Source organism: Leopardus geoffroyi, chromosome B3, assembly GCF_018350155.1.
Source record: "Leopardus geoffroyi isolate Oge1 chromosome B3, O.geoffroyi_Oge1_pat1.0, whole genome shotgun sequence".
NCBI lineage: Eukaryota > Metazoa > Chordata > Mammalia > Carnivora > Felidae > Leopardus > Leopardus geoffroyi.
The window spans coordinates 101,446,255-101,462,873 of record NC_059337.1 but is presented as its reverse complement, the minus strand read 5'-3'; the positions used below and the strand labels follow the sequence as shown (position 1 = coordinate 101,462,873).

The following is a 16,619-nucleotide window of genomic DNA, read 5'->3' as shown; positions in this document are numbered from 1 at the left end:
CAATAAAGTGGCATAAAACTTGTTTGCAGGTGTTGTACTGCTGTCCTTGGGCAATTTGCACTGTGTGTTTTAAAATCGCTAAACAGGGGCGCCTGGGTGGCTCAGTCGGTTGAGCGTCCGACTTCAGCTCAGGTCATGATGTCACCGTCTGGGAGTTTGAGCCCCGCGTCGGGCTCCGTGCTGACAGCTCAGAGCCTGGAGACTGCTTCGGATTCTGTGTCTCCCACTCTCTCTGCCCCTCCCCTGCTCATGTTCTGTTTCTCTCTCTCTGTCAAAAATAAATAAACATTAAAAAAATAATAAATAAATAAATAAATAAATAAATAAATAAAATCCCTAAACAAGTCAGGATTAGATATGATGGTGACGATGGTGGTGGCAGCAGCATTATTTTGTCTGTGTAAAAACTATGTAAAACTATGTGTGTAAAAATTTTGAAAAAATCTTTTTCTGCATTGCATGTCATATTCCTCTGAACGGATATAAATATGTGACTTTGAAAAGTCTCCAAAAAACAATGCGTTATAAGGTAAGGACCACAGGTCTTACAATCAGAAGCTTGACTTTAAGTGTGGAAACTGTAGAGTTTTAGGCAAGGTTTGATCCCTATCAGTCTCTCTTCCTACCAGAAAGGTTTAATAATGTATAGCTCACAAGACTATTGTAAGAAAAAAAGAAACAACGAGATTATGTATGGTAAAACACAAAAAATTCTGCATACACTAGGATGTTCTGCCAATATGGGCATTTATTATCATCTTATTATTATACTCTTCCTTAGGTTCAGAGCCCCTCCTTTTCTTCCTCTCTACTGGTTTGGACTAGATTTACTGCTATTATGACTCAGAAACAAATTCATGAAATAGTGATCTATTAGACTGATTATAAATTCTTTGAGATTTGAGATTACCTCATCCCTGAGGTATAGTTAGTGACAATTGTATGAATGAAATGTTCCCATGAGTGTAAACTTGTCCCAGATAGGATCCATACTTCTTTGTTTTCCTCATAGTATTTTTGCAAGCCTGTAAAAATGATCCAAGGGTGTCATTTCTCCTTGAAGTCCACCAGATATAGCATACAAGGAATATAACTCAGGACCATGGCCTTGTGCCCACTTTACTAGACTTCCTCACAACTGCACTGGACTGGGATTTTTTAATTTTTTTTTTTTAACGTTTTATTTATTTTTGAGACAGGGAGAGACAGAACATGAACAGGGGAGGGTCAGAGAGAGGGAGACACAGGATCTGAAACAGGCTCCAGGCTCTGAGCTGTCAGCACAGAGCCCGACGCGGGGCTGGAACTCATGGACCACGAGATCATGACCTGAGCCGAAGTCGGCCGCTTAACCGACTGAGCCACCCAGGCGCCCCTGGACTGGGGTTTTTAATGAAAGATACAGGGATCTTCACACATTTGCTTTACAAAGCTGACTTCCTAGAGGAAAGCCATCCGTGTGTCCTGACAATTGAAGTTGAGAAGAGTTGATTCCAGATGGCATTTCTACAAGGTTCTGGCGGGGTGGAAATCAAGATCCAACTTTTTCCCCTTAGTTTATGTAATCAACGCAGGCTCCTCCCATTTTCAGTCTACCCAGTGTTTTATAGTTTTTACCTATTTGAAAGTGGTAACTGTATTTTAAACAAATATTCCTGGCCTACCGTGAAGACTCCATTTCTGTGCTCTGTGAGGTGAGACTGACTTTGTTTGGTATGACTATTAAAATATGAGATTGCTAATAAATTTCACCTCATAGTCTCTTGGTCATAAATGGTCCTTTCCCAAACAGTGTACTCATGGCTCATAGTAGGCACTCAATAAATGTCCACTAACTGAATACATGGATGAGTCATCTTCAAGTTATGACTGGAGCTGATTTACACGTTTTGGGGAGAGTGGTTGTTATCTTATATTTTCCTTCTGCAGAAGCATCTTCCAGCTAATCAGTCTCTGGGTTTTCTTTGCTTGTTTCTACTTCTGCAGGAAATATTGTGTCCTGTTTGCATACTCATTGTCCCAGTGCCCTATCATATGAAGTTCCCTCAGCAGAAGGGATTGCAGTCCAGCCTCCAGAAGCAATATCCAAGGAGCACTGCTTGCGTGTGTTCTGAAGATGGAAATGATTATCATAAAAGACGTAAGAAGGATTATGTCAGGAATTCTCTCCAGATCTGCACATTTAGCAAGCCATCCTGTTTTGCATTACAGAATCACATTATGTTCTGCAGCTCCTCTGTGGCTGTTTGGTGTTGGTCATGGATTTGTGAGAGATTGGGGTCAAAGTCAGCAATGTTTACAAACATAGGAGGAATGTCAGCAAGAGATGGCCAAATCCAAATATGATCTTTATGATTCTCTAAGTGGCTAGTCATTTGACCTATAAACAGAAAGCATGGTTTCTGGCTATGCAAGGTGTTCCCTACACTCAGAGCTTTAAATAGTGTAACCAAATCAAATCATTCATCGGCACTTCAAGTGCTGGCAAGCTGGCCCCTTCCTGATGCCAGGGTTTCTGCCTAATACATGGTATACTTTTCTAAAAGAACCACAGGAGCCTGAAAACATCTATGAGTTCATGATGAATTAAGAGCCTGGAAAGCGCTGCAAGTCAATTGAACTGGGCTAGTAGGGTTTTCACCCAGCTTCAGCTTTGAGATCCAGGGATCAGTAAAAAGCAGACAATGTTATTCAGAAGCAGGTAACAGATCTTGATCATTCGGTTCCTTTCTGAGGGTGTCATACTCAGGTAGGTTGCACTGTTGAGATCCTATCCTAGTCTCCAAACAAGGCACCTCTTATGATTCTTATGTGGAAGTTGTGTGGAAATTACCACTTGCCAATTGGAGCAAGTTCAGAAGGCATGAGACAGAGTGGTGGTCTTGTTGGGAGTTAGGGATGGAACTGAGTGTCTTTCATCTTATAATTGGCCAAAGAGTAGTTTGAGGATGAGTCTGTGGCTCTGTGGGGCTTTATGGTTATGCTATCAATCCTATCCTCAAAGAAGCAGGATGCCCTTTACAACAGTTTTATTGAGACCACTTCTGCAGTTTCTGATCTGAGTTTTATTTTAGAATCTGGAAGGGGAGCCTGAGGAGGGGTCTCGATTACATTGTATGCTTCCTGTCTCCTTTCCAAAAAGGAATAAAGTGCAATAGTTTTGGCATTAAAGAACTGAATTTAGAGTAGCATGACTGTAATTCAACCTCTGTAGCACCACTACAAAGTTAAACTAAGATTCCCATTGGGCAGAGAAGACTGACATAGATATGACCCTGGACAAAAAGCTTCTGGAGCAATCCACATCTTTAATGGGGTCCTGAGCCCTGTGTCCAAGCTGGGGTCTAAGTTTTATGATTTGAAACTTGGGGGTGAATGCCCTATAGCTGGATGCGTGTGGTTGAATCAACTGGTGCCACCTAAAGATGTTTCCATAAATGTTTCGTTAGTGTTCTGTATTAGCTCTTAAGCCATTTCTGACTGCTTCTGACAATTGCTACTAGTGGGGAAGGGAGGCAGAGGGAGAGAAGCAGAGTGCCTGAGAAGAAAGGAGAACATAGCAGCTGTATCCTGGATAAGGGTGGATTCAGTCTGAAGACTGTAGCAATTATGTTCCACTCTTTTCCATGTGGATTTCTGTATCACTTTGACTTAAGCCAAAAGAAAAAAAAAATCAAGGAATGGAATAAAATTACTGCATGCAAAAGTTTCCAACTTGGGGAAGGAAGAGACCAGATCAACATGTACTTCAGAAAGTCATTCCTGGACAGGCAGAGATGTGATAAGATCGAAGTCACAGAGATCATCTAGAGTGCACCAGTGACATAGGAAACACAGTTTTATTTTATGGGGTCTCTGGGAAAGAACCCATAGGGAAATGATTAGTTGAGACCTTGGGAGTGGAGAGAAGAGTTAGCACAGTGTGATTTAACTCTCAGAGTTCGCATTTCTCTGCCTCTTCTCTCTTGAAAAGTTGCATAACCCCCAATGGTTTCTCTCTTGTAGCAGTCTCTTAGCCTTTCTGGGTACAGACCACCTGGGAACAAGAGACCCTTATTCACCCACTTTCATCAGCAGGTGAAGATGCTCACACTGGAGTAAGAAGTGCCTTTATTGTCAACCCCAAAGCCCTCAAGAGGCAATATTAAAATATAAAAATTAATGGAAATCCCCACGAAGTTTTCTCTGAAGAATTCTTGGTGTTGGCAACAGAGCTTGGAAACTCCACCTAATGGGGGCCACAGTGATGGGTCTTGCCGGAGAATAACACATATGCAGCAGGATTCTTGGAGAGAGGCACAAATAAGAAATAGGAGATGGACGCAGTGGTGTTAAAACCGCTGCTGAGTCATACGTTTAGGTTGACATTTTAGCTATTTTTAGTGGTTTGGGGGATGGAAAAATGTTTGGTATTTGTAAATAATGTTTTCGAATTCTAACAGTTTTCAAGTCATTTTTATTGTGCTATATACTAGGTCCTGAAAACGTCTATATTATATTTCACTAACTCAAGTACCTGAAATAACTGTGGTGGGTGAAGCTTGCACTCCCAAATCCCCAAGAAGCTATATTTGAGAATTTTTCTCTTCCTAGTTATTACAACTAATTTTCTCGTCAAATCCTAGAGGACTGCTTTGAACCAGTCTAACACTCTGAAGGCAGAAATGTATTTTAACTCATTCATGCTGGTGCTAATCTCCTCAGTGATTTATGAGGTCTTTAAAGCTTTAATTCTCTGTCTGTTAGGAGTCTTCCTTGGTAGTAAGTTGACAGTTTAAATTAGTGTGTAGACATGGCTTTCATAATGTCAGTTTTGTTTTGTCTCAGCAGCGTCTTGGAATTCCTTCCATTGTACCTCAAGTGACTCATGGCAATAAATGACTCCCTTCTCTTTTGTTCTTAATCAAGGAAGAATGGAATGAGCCACATAATGTTTGTAAAAGAGCAACTTTAATTAGTTCTCAGCTGTAGCCAGAGATGCTTGTCTTGTCTTTTTAGCATATAAGTGTAGGACGACACGATGTGCTCAGGTGGACAAATACTATTCTAAAAAGTCTCATGCAGTTCCCTTCCAAAAAATAAAGGACAATTACAGTAGCAAAATTTTAAGCTTTCTCTTCAAACTGGCAAGGGAGAGACCTCAAGTAGTGTCCAAGAGTTTGGGATGAATTTTTGGAATTGAAACGAATAAACCACCAAATGAAAGAAGGTCTCCTGAAAGAAGTTTCCTTGCTCACCCTAAGGCCTTCCTATCCTTTGGGGCATAGTGCCAACATATACCCAAGGCTAGGGATGCCTTTCCTGCCAAGCTGTCAAATTATCTTCCTGAGTTTTGTATATAAGGGTAAACCCCAGATCCTTGGGGGTCCAAGTTTGTTTACTCTCAACAGCATTTGGCTTCCTAAGAAAAATGGTGAAAGAAAGTATAAAATTCCATTAAAAAAAAAAAAAAACCTCAAGTATTCTTGGACATCAAACAACTCTTACAACACAGTCCTTTGATGAGTTCAGTGTAAATGAATCAGAAACATATGGATAGTGTTTATGCTCAAATGCACATGCAGTTAAAAATTCTGAGGGAAATTAGTTTAGTGAGCTATGTTTGGGTCATTTCCAGCATCTACAGATTTGGAAAAATCACTTCTCATGAGTAAAGATGTGGAAGAAATGGTTGAGCACCCCTTGAACTGAAAAATGGGCACGTTCAGCAGCCCATGCTGTGCTGTGTATCATAAACACGGTAGCAGAGGGCACAAATCTTGGGAAAGCTCCAGGCCAGGAAGAATTGGGGCTACTGATGTGGTAACAGTTTCTGTATCTCATTACCAGCTGTCAGTACCTGTGCAAGAAAGTTCCATTCTTAACAAACATGGCCTACCAACTTCTTTGGATTAGTGCAGCCATTGGATATTTTTTTGTAGATCATACTTTGTGTTTAGGTCATTGGAACCCATTGGCTATGTGGCCCTCCCTCCCTTTGGTACAACCAGTGCTTTCCTTTCACTTTGATGAGAGTAGAAACTACTAATCATGTTATAAATGTGGGAAATGGTCACACACATGGTTTCTGGAACATCTAAGAACTGTAAAAATATCCCCATTTGGGTATAATGTGGTCCTAAAGGCTTCAATATTTCTCATACCTAGCAGGACCTAAAAAGTATTGAATTTTGAGTTATATCACTTTAATCCAAGTGAGTGTCATCATTTATTGAGGACAAAGGAACAAAGTACAGAGACTACTGTATCTTGATACGTCAGATTTCTTTATTTTTTGGACCTGTCTCATGGATCATTGATTATTGCTTCAGTGGGCCTTATAATGATAAGATGTTGGCTGTGAGAATGATAGAAACCTCCGTGGTGTATATTAATGCCCAATCACAGAGAGGCACTAATGATGTCCTTTCATTTTAATCTATTTGCTAAAAGTCCTAAGTATCTCCTACTATGTGAATAACACAGCACGAGATGCTGAGGGTCATGCAAAAATGTAAATAACACAAGACCTGTGCCTTCACAAAGAACCTAAAATTGAAGTTACAAAATACACTTGATGAAACAATAGCACTAGAGAGGTCACAGTGAAATGATATTCCATTGCTAAACTAATGACATAAACCATTGGTGAGGAATTTAAGGTAGACCTAGACAATGTGGGATAGTGAAAGTTCATGAGATTCTCGAACATTGCTGAAAATGTAACAAAACGGAGAACATTATATTTGCTGGATCTTTTCTAAGAAGAGCACTGTATGTAGTTGAAATACTCTGATAAGCCTTTTAACTTGAGGACACAGAGGGTGAGTTAGAAATCCCAGCTCTACCGTGAGCTACTTGTGTGACTTTGCCCAAATTACTTGTTCTTAGCCGGCATTCTCATCATTGGGATGGTAATTAATATTAAGATAGGGATCAATACCTTTCTATCTATCTATCTTTCTGTTTATCTATCTATTTATCATTTATTCATTCAGTAGCTCTTTAAGAGATTATGATGTGCCAGGAACTATGAAGGAAAGTGAACTATGGTGCTTTGGTAGCTTTGGTAGCTTTGGTGGAGGCAGCAGGCTTGTGCAGGATTTAAATGGGGGAAAAAAAAGGTAAGTTGATTTTAAACTACATAATTTTTACTTTGGTTCATGTAATTATTTACATAGTTATTGCCGAAAATGTTTTAAAACCAAATGTCAGACAAATATCTTTCTTTCCCATCATATAAACTCAAACCCTGCTTTCTTTCTCTCTTTCTCCATTCTCTCCTCTCTCAGACCTTTGTCTGGAATAAGAGAAATACATGGTGCTTTGTTTTCACTCACGAGCTTTGTTCCTCTCTTCTGAAAACACACTTGGTATAAATAGAGCTTTGTAGGATGTGTACTCACTCTTCCTTTTGCTGCTCTGCTCTCGACTCTGTATGACCTTGGGAATGCACATCTCTCTATGTGTCAATGTCTTCATCTGTAGACTCATAATACTGACTAGTACATAAAGCACTCAGAGAGCCTCATGAAAGATACAAAGACATGTTATTATATTCTCATGAAGCTTATTGCTCATGGTCCCATTGCCCTATAGATATTTATGAAATTTTCTTCTCTTAATAACCTTTTATATTTCATTAGTTTGATTGCTGTGAGACATCTTCTGCCTTGCGTTATTGAAGGGATTGGGCGCAGCCCAAAGAACAATTACACCTCTGGGAAGCAAAAGGGGTGTGTGGGAAGCATGGGGAGGAATAAGGAAATCATGAATCATCTGAAGATACCTTATTTTTAATACTGTGAAAAGCAAAAAAAAAAGAAAATGTCTATCATTTCATGGGGCCAAAAATGATCTAAGTAGACCAGTCAAACCAAGCATCTGAATGTCTAAACAGAGCCTGTAGATCAATCATATTCATGTTTATTTGTTTGAGCCAATCAAATAGCTTGTCATAAGCATATGCTAGATTTCTATAAGAAATCAAAGACCTAGGCCAGTTTTGGGTGGCTTCATGCCAGAGAAGCCAAAAATCTCAAGATATTAAACTTCTACAGACATTGAATTCTGTGTAACAGGGCAGGAATTAACATGAGAGAAGGGGAGAGACTATAGAATAGAACTCTGTTACAATGTCATCCATCACAGAATTAGACACACCACAAGGTCATGACATACCCTTAGAGAGAAAATGTCCATCAAAGTAAAGGCCAGATAAAATACAGATGTTAGGTATGGCTCCACCCATACCCTAATTCCAGGCTTCTCCACATAGAAAGTTTGCCTGATGCTCTCAGCACCACAGAAGCAACGCTGAACAGGGATATCTGTTTCTTTTTTCTTCCTTTCTCTTGCACTTAGCTGCTCCTCTAGGTAATGTCTAGAGACTATGTAAAGAAGATCACCTGGAGGCATGCCGAATTATTAACCTCACCTGAACGCTTATGTGTCTCAGGTGCAACCCCAGAGGATTCATTGCTCTGCATTTTGATATCCTCAGCACAGCAGGAACAAAAGTGTGAGAGGAGGAGGTAAATACTTGGTTCCCTGTGCACTGGATGGAGAGCCTTCATGGTGGAGATGGGGTCCATTTCCCCTGTAAATCCTTAGCATCAGGCGCCATTTAGGTGCTTAATAAATGGGAATCATGCAAGTGGAGACTTGACTCAGAGGGAAGGTATAAAACCAGGGCAAAGAGAAAAGCAAGTGTAGCCAATCAGTATGCACCTGAAATGAGAAGCTCCAGGCATCAAGCAGTCAAGATGTCAACCATCATGAACTGTCACAGTCTCCTACGAGAAAAAATACCATCTTGATTTATCGTCCGCGGAGGTCACTGACCCTTATGAAGAGGAAATACAAAGAGAGAAGGGGCATGCCAGTGAAAAAATTACTATTTGATTTAATTTTGTTTTTAATGCCATTAAAAAATATCTATGTATATGTATAGATATAGATACATAGATATAGGTAGATGTAGATAGATGCATATGTAGATATAGATGTATCTTATGACAAGCAGTGTGACATGATAGAAAGCCCACTGCATTGGGCTCTCCACGTAAGCCATGCAGCCCTTGGGGGGCATTTAGTTTCTGCAGGGACTCTGTTCCCTTTTCTATAAAATGAGAGGCAGGATGAATTTCATTTCTCAAATTCTATGTTGCTACCTAGGTTTAGTTAAAATCTAATAATGTTTTTTCATCACAATTTCTACAACTTAGTATACAGAGTATATTAATATATAGCGAAGGATTTCGCTTGATGTATTTTGTCCTTTTAAAATCCCATCTAGAAGCTTTGCTCAGTGGCAGTATCGTAGCCAATGAGGTTTATCCAAGGCACGATTATTGCTAATTAAAATCCCATCTATAGTTTTCACATGCACAAGGCTATAATACAGATAGACGAGCAAGTATAAAGGATAATTATTAATGTCTGCATTTCTAATTTATACTCTTCTGGGATAGGAATTTCTACACATTTAAACATTAATTTATGTCTCCACATTTAAGCCAGAAAAATGCCAATTTTTCAACATCGCATTATGAACATTTGCAAGCATACAGAGAACTGAAAAGAATTCAGATTTTTTAATATGTAATTTATTGTCAGATTGGCTTCCATACAACACCCAGTGCACATCCCAGCAGGTGCCCTCCTCAATGCCCATCACCCACTTTCCCCTCCTCCCTCCCCCCTCATCAACCCTCAGTTTGTTCTCAGTATTTAAGAGTCTCTTGTGGTTTGCCTCCTTCCCTCTCTGTAACTTTTTTTTTCCTCCTTCCCCTCCCCCCGGTCTTCTATTAATTTTCTCAGGATCCACATATGAGTGAAAACATATGGTATCTGTCTTTCTCTGCCTGACTTATTTCACTTAGCATAACACTCTCCAGTTCCATCCACACTGCTACAAATGGCCAGATTTCATTCTTTCTCATTGCCAAGTAGTATTCCATTGTATATATAAACCACATCTTCTTTATCCATTCATCAGTTGATGGACATTTAGGCTCTTCCATAATTTGGCTATTGTTGAAAGTGCTGCTATAAACATTGGGGTACAAGTGCCCCTATGCATCAGCACTCCTGTATCCTTTGGGTAAATTCCTAGCAGTGCCATTGCTGGGTCATAGGGTAGATCTATTTTTAATTTTTTGAGGAAACTCCACACTGTTTTCCAGAGCGGCTGCACCAGTTTGCATTCCCACCAACAGTGCAAGAGGGTTCCCGTTTCTCTACATCCTCTCCAGAATCTATAGTCTCCTGATTTGTTCATTTTAGCCACTCTGACCGGTGTGAGGTTGTATCTCCGTGTGGTTTTGATTTGTATTTCCCTGATGAGGAGTGACGTTGAGCATCTTTTCATGTGCCTGTTGGCCATCTGGATGTCTTCTTTAGAGAAGTGTCTATTCATGTCTTCTGCCCATTTCTTCACTGGATTATTTGTTTTTTGGGTGTGGAGTTTGGTGAGTTCTTTATAGATTTTGGATATTAGCCCTTTATCCGATATGTCATTTGCAAATATCGTTTCCCATTCCATTGGTTGCCTTTTAGTTTTGTTGATTGTTTTCTTCATAGTGCAGAAGCTTTTTATCTTGATGAGGTCCCAGTAGTTCATTTTTGCTTTTAATTCCCTTGCCTTTGAAGAATTCAGATTTTAAAAAGACGTTTTCTTTTTGTTTCCAAATGATTTATCTCTGCATCTCCAAGGAAGAGATTTAAATACTAAGAGTATGATTAATCTTTATCTTGGCTTTAAAACTATGTCTAGCTGAGGGCTAATTTAACTAGTTAAGTTAAATATGGCTTAAGGGCCCCTGGGGGCTTAGTCAGTTAAGGGTCCCACTTCGGCTCATGTCATGGTCTCAAGGTGTGTGGGTTTAAGCCCTACATTGGGCTCTGTGCTAACAGCTCAGAGCCTGGAGCCTGCATCAGATTCTGTGTGTGTCTCTCTCTGCCCCTCCCTGACCTGTGCTCTGTCTCTGCCTCTCAAGAATGACTAAACACCAAAACAATTGTTTAGTAAAATGTATGCTATATCTCTGTACATGCAATTGTATTGTTATCAGAACTCAAAGCCACTTATGGACAATAAACCTAACTGTTCTCCTTGTGTATCTCCTTGAACCTTTCACTCCTGAGCTTCCATGGAGAAACTGGTCGTATCTTGGCAATTATGCTGATTTAAAGTTCTAACAACAGGGTTTATATGTTTCCAGTGAATAAAAAAAGATTGGGAGCATATTTCTAAAATGGGCGGATTTTTTTCTACCCATTATAGATTAAGGTATAAGACTGCCTATAGTGGATGCAGTGGTTGCAAAATTTTATTCTTATCTCAGAATCCTTTTTTTTTAAATATCTAAGGCCCAATTTTAGAGAAAGATTCAATCACGTTTGCAGGTTAAGACTTCAGAGCACTCTGTGAAATATGTTTGTGTATATTCCTGATTTGCAACCATAGGAATGGTTTCTGAGCTTTATTGATTCACCCATATTAGGAGAAGTTTTTCCCACATTTTTATATGTACATTATAAAAGAGATAAAAGGAATTGTAAAAGAGTAAGATGAAGGTGAAATAAGTAATGTTTTAACATTATTTTAAAATTAACAGCACAGTGGGGCACAGTGGGTAGCTCAGTTGGTTGAACGTCTGACTCTTGGTTTCAGTTCAGGTCATGATCTCATGGTGTGTGAGTCTGAGCCCCACATTGCGCTTTGCACTGACAGTGTGGAGCCTGCTTGGGATTCTCTCCCTCCCTCTCTCTCTACCCCTCCTCCACTTCCACTCTCTCCAGAATAAATAAACGTTAGAAAAATTGATAGCACAAAAATATGTTCCCTCATCAAAATTTATTTTAATATCTTCTAGTTTCTTAGTTTATAAATGGCTTGCTGATAGCAGTGCCTCTAAACATTATTAGCTAATATCCTAAGTGATTTTATATCATTAGTGCAAGGTTTAACCTTAACAAGTTGAATTTGTAATTTCCAAGCTCATCCTTAATGATTCTAAACAACTCCTGGATACGTTTAAAAAAATTTCTTTGTTTTCAATTCATAACTGAAAGAAAGTGGCCAGTCTAATTCCCCATGTTTGTATTATGGGGAATACTTCAGTTTGGGACTTCATTTTAAGAGTATGTTTAATTTCCTTGCCAATTTTCTGAATTAGAAAATAAACTCTATAAGTTCACTTAACTGGGCTCAGTGATAAGTCTTAGTATACTGAATGCACACTCACAAGTAGGAGCTACTCACAGAGAGGCGGCCTCTCTAGTTTTGGGATTGCTCCCTCATTTTGTTAATGGTGCATGACCTTCTGACACATTAGAGTATGGGCACCAGTATCAATCCATATATTTCAAATGATTGAGGATTATATAAATAAGATACAAGTAGAGGGGGGCCTGGGTGGCTCAGTTGGTTAAGCATCAGACTTTGGCTCAGGTCATGATCTCATGGTTCATGAGTTGGAGCCTTGCAGTGGGCTCTGTGCTGACAGCTCAGAGCCTGGAGCCTGCTTCAGGATTCTCTGTCTCCCTCTCTCTCTGCCCCTCCCCCATTCACACCCTGTCTCTCCCTCTGTCTCAAAGATAAATAAACACTAAAAAAATTGTAAACAAATAAGATACAAAAATACAAACAGAAATTCTAACATATTCTTTTTTGCAACAAATCTGTCACAACTATTCTAGTTTTGGCCTTCAAGACTGTTCACCAAACTTCTTTGGTAATTAAGTATGATTTATATCAAATATTACATTTACTCCTCCCCACCTCTCCACCCCCTCACATCCTTTAGGATAGACATTCCTTGACTCGCCTCACATCAGTAAATATCTGACTTCCATGATCACTCTCTTCATGTGAGACCAGAATGGTGGCAATTGTTTTTTTTTTAAATGTTTTTTTAAAATTTATTTTTGAGACAGAGAGAGACAGAGCATGAGTAGGGGAGGGGCAGAGAGAGAGGGAGACACAGAATCCGAAGCAGGTTCCAGGCTCTGAGCTGTCAGCACAGAGCCCGACGCAGGGCTCGAACTCATAGACCATGAGATCATGACCTGGGCTGAAGTCGGAAGCTCAACTGACTGAGCCACCCAGGCGCCCCCAGAATGGTGGCAATTGTAAGGCAACTGTGTACAGGCCTTCTTCACAACACATGATGCCCTTTAACCGATATTGGCTCTCATAGATCAGATACTATAGGCACGAATGAGGGTGGGCAGTTTGTTAAGCTTGAGCAAAACAGAGGAGTTGGAAGCAGTGAAACTAAAGTCTGTGATTACTGCTGCTATTTAATCAACAACTTCCCAGATAAATAAGAAATTGTTAGTTAGAAATCGATGCTTGTCACTGGGCCAGAGTCACGCCATATGTTTTTTTCTTTTCCTTGCAACACACGTTTCTTTCCTACCACTTACTCTACGTAAGTGGTTGGTGTTTGGCATTAGCTGAAAACGGTTACCTCAGCAACTTCTTAGCATTTGGTTTTGTAACTCTTTTTGTTCTAGCTTGGGGAGCAAAAATGGAGTCATTAGCAATCATAGAATTTCTTTTGTTCCATCCCCCCAATGTCGTTGGCATGGATGTGATTCCATCATAATGCTCTAACATGAGAAATGGCACACTTGTCAAAATTTTTCCAAATCAAATTAAGTACGTTCATAGCTCCCATTCTGCCAGACTGGAATACATAATCTATCACTGCTGGGGGCCCTATGAATCCTGGCGAAGTCTTCGGAGTTGTGTGTGGTTCTAAATATTTGGGAACAGCCTGCAGATACGCTCATTACCCAAGCCTGTGCGGTTCCATAAAACCAGATGGCTCTGCTGGGGCAACAGGCAAGTGTTGGAGCCCTTGGCCTTCTTATGAAGTGGGGCCCAAGGTCTTGCTATTCTCAGAACTATAACCATTGCTTCATCCCTTTCCAATGCAAAATAGAAATAAGGTTCAATAAATTAGTATGCCACAACTCTGGTGGTGGGGCCATACTGAGGTGCCTGGCAAGGGCCCGCCATCCCTCTCTTCCTGCCTAATAGGTGCTCGGGGCCCTCCAGTGCTGGTGCTGCTGCCCTCACGACTTCACTACCACTGCCACCAATGCTTTGGAGACACTGTGTGCCAGGCAAGAGTCTCCCATTTCCCAAAATGCCACAGAGGCTTACTTCCACCTTTACTGGCAGCTCCCTCACTGCCACTTCCTGAAGACAATATTGAAGGACAAATCTGAGAGATAAATGTTTTGCTGTTCCCATTATCTCCACCTCCTCTGACAGTGGAAGCACTGTCACTAGAACAAACCTTTCCTCTCCTCAGGAAGAGTTCCTTCCCAGGAGTCTCCAGGGTTCCTCACACAACTCGGGCCCTACTGGGCCCACCCCTCAGTGGGCCAGGCTCGGGTGGACTTGTTTGCATTCCTGTGGCAGACACAGCTGGTGAGGTGTAGGGAGGGACACCTGATCCACACACGTTAATAGCTTGCATTAATTACTCATGTGGTCTTATGTTTGCTAATGTATCTTCACCATTTTCACGTACGCTGTTCTTGTCTCAGATATGTTGATTTTGTTGGAGTCTGACAAAGAATGGTAAAATGGCAAAAAAAAAAAAAAATTATAACTCTAATTTTAATTACTCCCAGACCCTTTTTTGTACAACTGGCTGGCTGGCTGGCTGATTCAATGTAAATGTCCAGAAGGGTGGGATCATTTATAACCATAGAAACAAATACAAGACTTTTACACCAGGCTATGCTGGATGGATAAACAAACTTTGGGACTACACAACAGACACCTACAGTCTTTGTAACTGTGTCTGTGGGATCCCCTAGACAGATCCTAGTCCCAGCTAGCAGATTGGCTCCTTTGTCAGGCCATCATATTATTTAGAAATTTTTGAACACTTTATAGATCATATTAAATAGATGGGCTGATGTCAAAATCAATTATTTTTATAACTCACTCTTGAGAAGTGAAACATTATTTATTATAGTAACTATGAAACAGATGTTGTAATATATGTCCTAATTCAATAAAATATCAGTTAAAGCAGTCATTTTATGATTTTTCCCAAGAATGCTAGGTTAAATTTGATGTTTCTGGTTCAAAACAAAAATTCACACAAAGCGTGTCAGAGTAAGTTTAGGTTAGCAAATATAAAAGATTTAGATGCAAAAGAGAAATGGGAAAACAAAACATCAGTTTGGGGGAAAACTCCCTTCTTCTTTGTACGCAGATGTTCCAGAAAGACAGAAGGAGCCTGGGCTGCACGTTCTGGGGCAACACAGGAACCAGGAATCCGTCAAGGTGAGGCACTTTGAAGGTGGTGGAGGGCCCATGAATGCTCCCGCACAGCCCTGCTTCCGAGACCTGGCATGAACAGAGGGCTGGTGGAAAACAAGGTCTGCCAGGGGAGACTGGCAGCTTGGCTTTTGACAGAAGGAATGAAGTAATGTATTAGGTATGAAGGCTACTCATTTCTTCTCAGCCTGTGTCACTCTGCTGCCTTCTCTTAAGTTATCTTCACATTAGCTTCAGCAAGGCTGATCTTTGGCAGTTGAGGTTGTAGAACCACAATGTTCGCATTTCAAAAATCATCATAATCTCACTGAGATTTAAGAAACCTTACTTTGTCTCCAACTGAGTGGAAGAGAAAGAATATGCATATGTTACAAATGTCACATGCCAGTATTTTAAAGCAGGGCTATGTTAAAAAAAAAAAAAAGGTTTACAGGGGCGCCTAGGTGGCTCAGTCGGTTGAGCGTCCGACTTTGGCTCAGGTCATGATCTGATGGTCCGTGAGTTCGAGCCCGTGTCGGGCTCTGTGCTGACAGCTCGGAGCCTGGAGCCTGCTTCAGATTCTGTGTCTCCCTCTCTCTCTGACCCTCCCCCATTCAGGCTCTGTCTCTCTCTGTCTCAAAAATAAATAAACATTAAAAAAAATTTTTTTTAAAGGTTTACAGAAAAGGGGACAGTCAAAAGCTTCTAAAGTCTTCGTTTTTCTATTATACGTGCGATTTCCTCATTTAATCACAGGTGATCGCGTTCTGTTTTACACAATATATTTCTGAAAAGGGATATATGTATATGGACTTCTATGTAATAAGGAGGAATCTATATTACAGCACAAATTCACAATTATACCTGAGCATTTATTTAGAGCTAATCTTTGATGTTGTACTTGCAACATTTCATACCTTTGATCTTTGAATATCTTGAGTTAAATACACTTTAAGTAGATTAAAAAAATTGTTTTAAGTTAATCTATTTTGAGAGAGAGAGAGAAAGAGAGAGTGAGTGTGCATGAGCAGGGGAGGGGCTGATAGAGAGGGAGAGAGAAAATCCCAGAGTCTGCACTGTCAGTGTAGAGCCCCGTGTGAGGCTCACACTCACGAACCGTAAGATCATGACCTGAACCAAAGTTGGATGCTTAACCAACCGAGCCACTCAGGTGCCCCTTAAGCTTCTAATTGGAGATTATTGTATTCTGGTTTGGATTGCCTAATAATTATTGTCTTTATGTCAGTGTTATGAAGTTTATCTGAATTATGCTTCTTATTTCTAGTAGCAACATCTTCATAAAACTATGATGGAAAGATTGTTTTATATATATATATATATATATATA

At 40.2% G+C, this 16,619-nt stretch overlaps 1 pseudogene; it reads left to right on the top strand.

Moving 5' to 3' along the window:
• Window positions 1-9,278: 9,278 nt before the first annotated feature.
• On the top strand, window positions 9,279-9,477 carry LOC123584486 (annotated as a pseudogene).
• The last annotated feature ends 7,142 nt before the right edge of the window (window positions 9,478-16,619 follow it).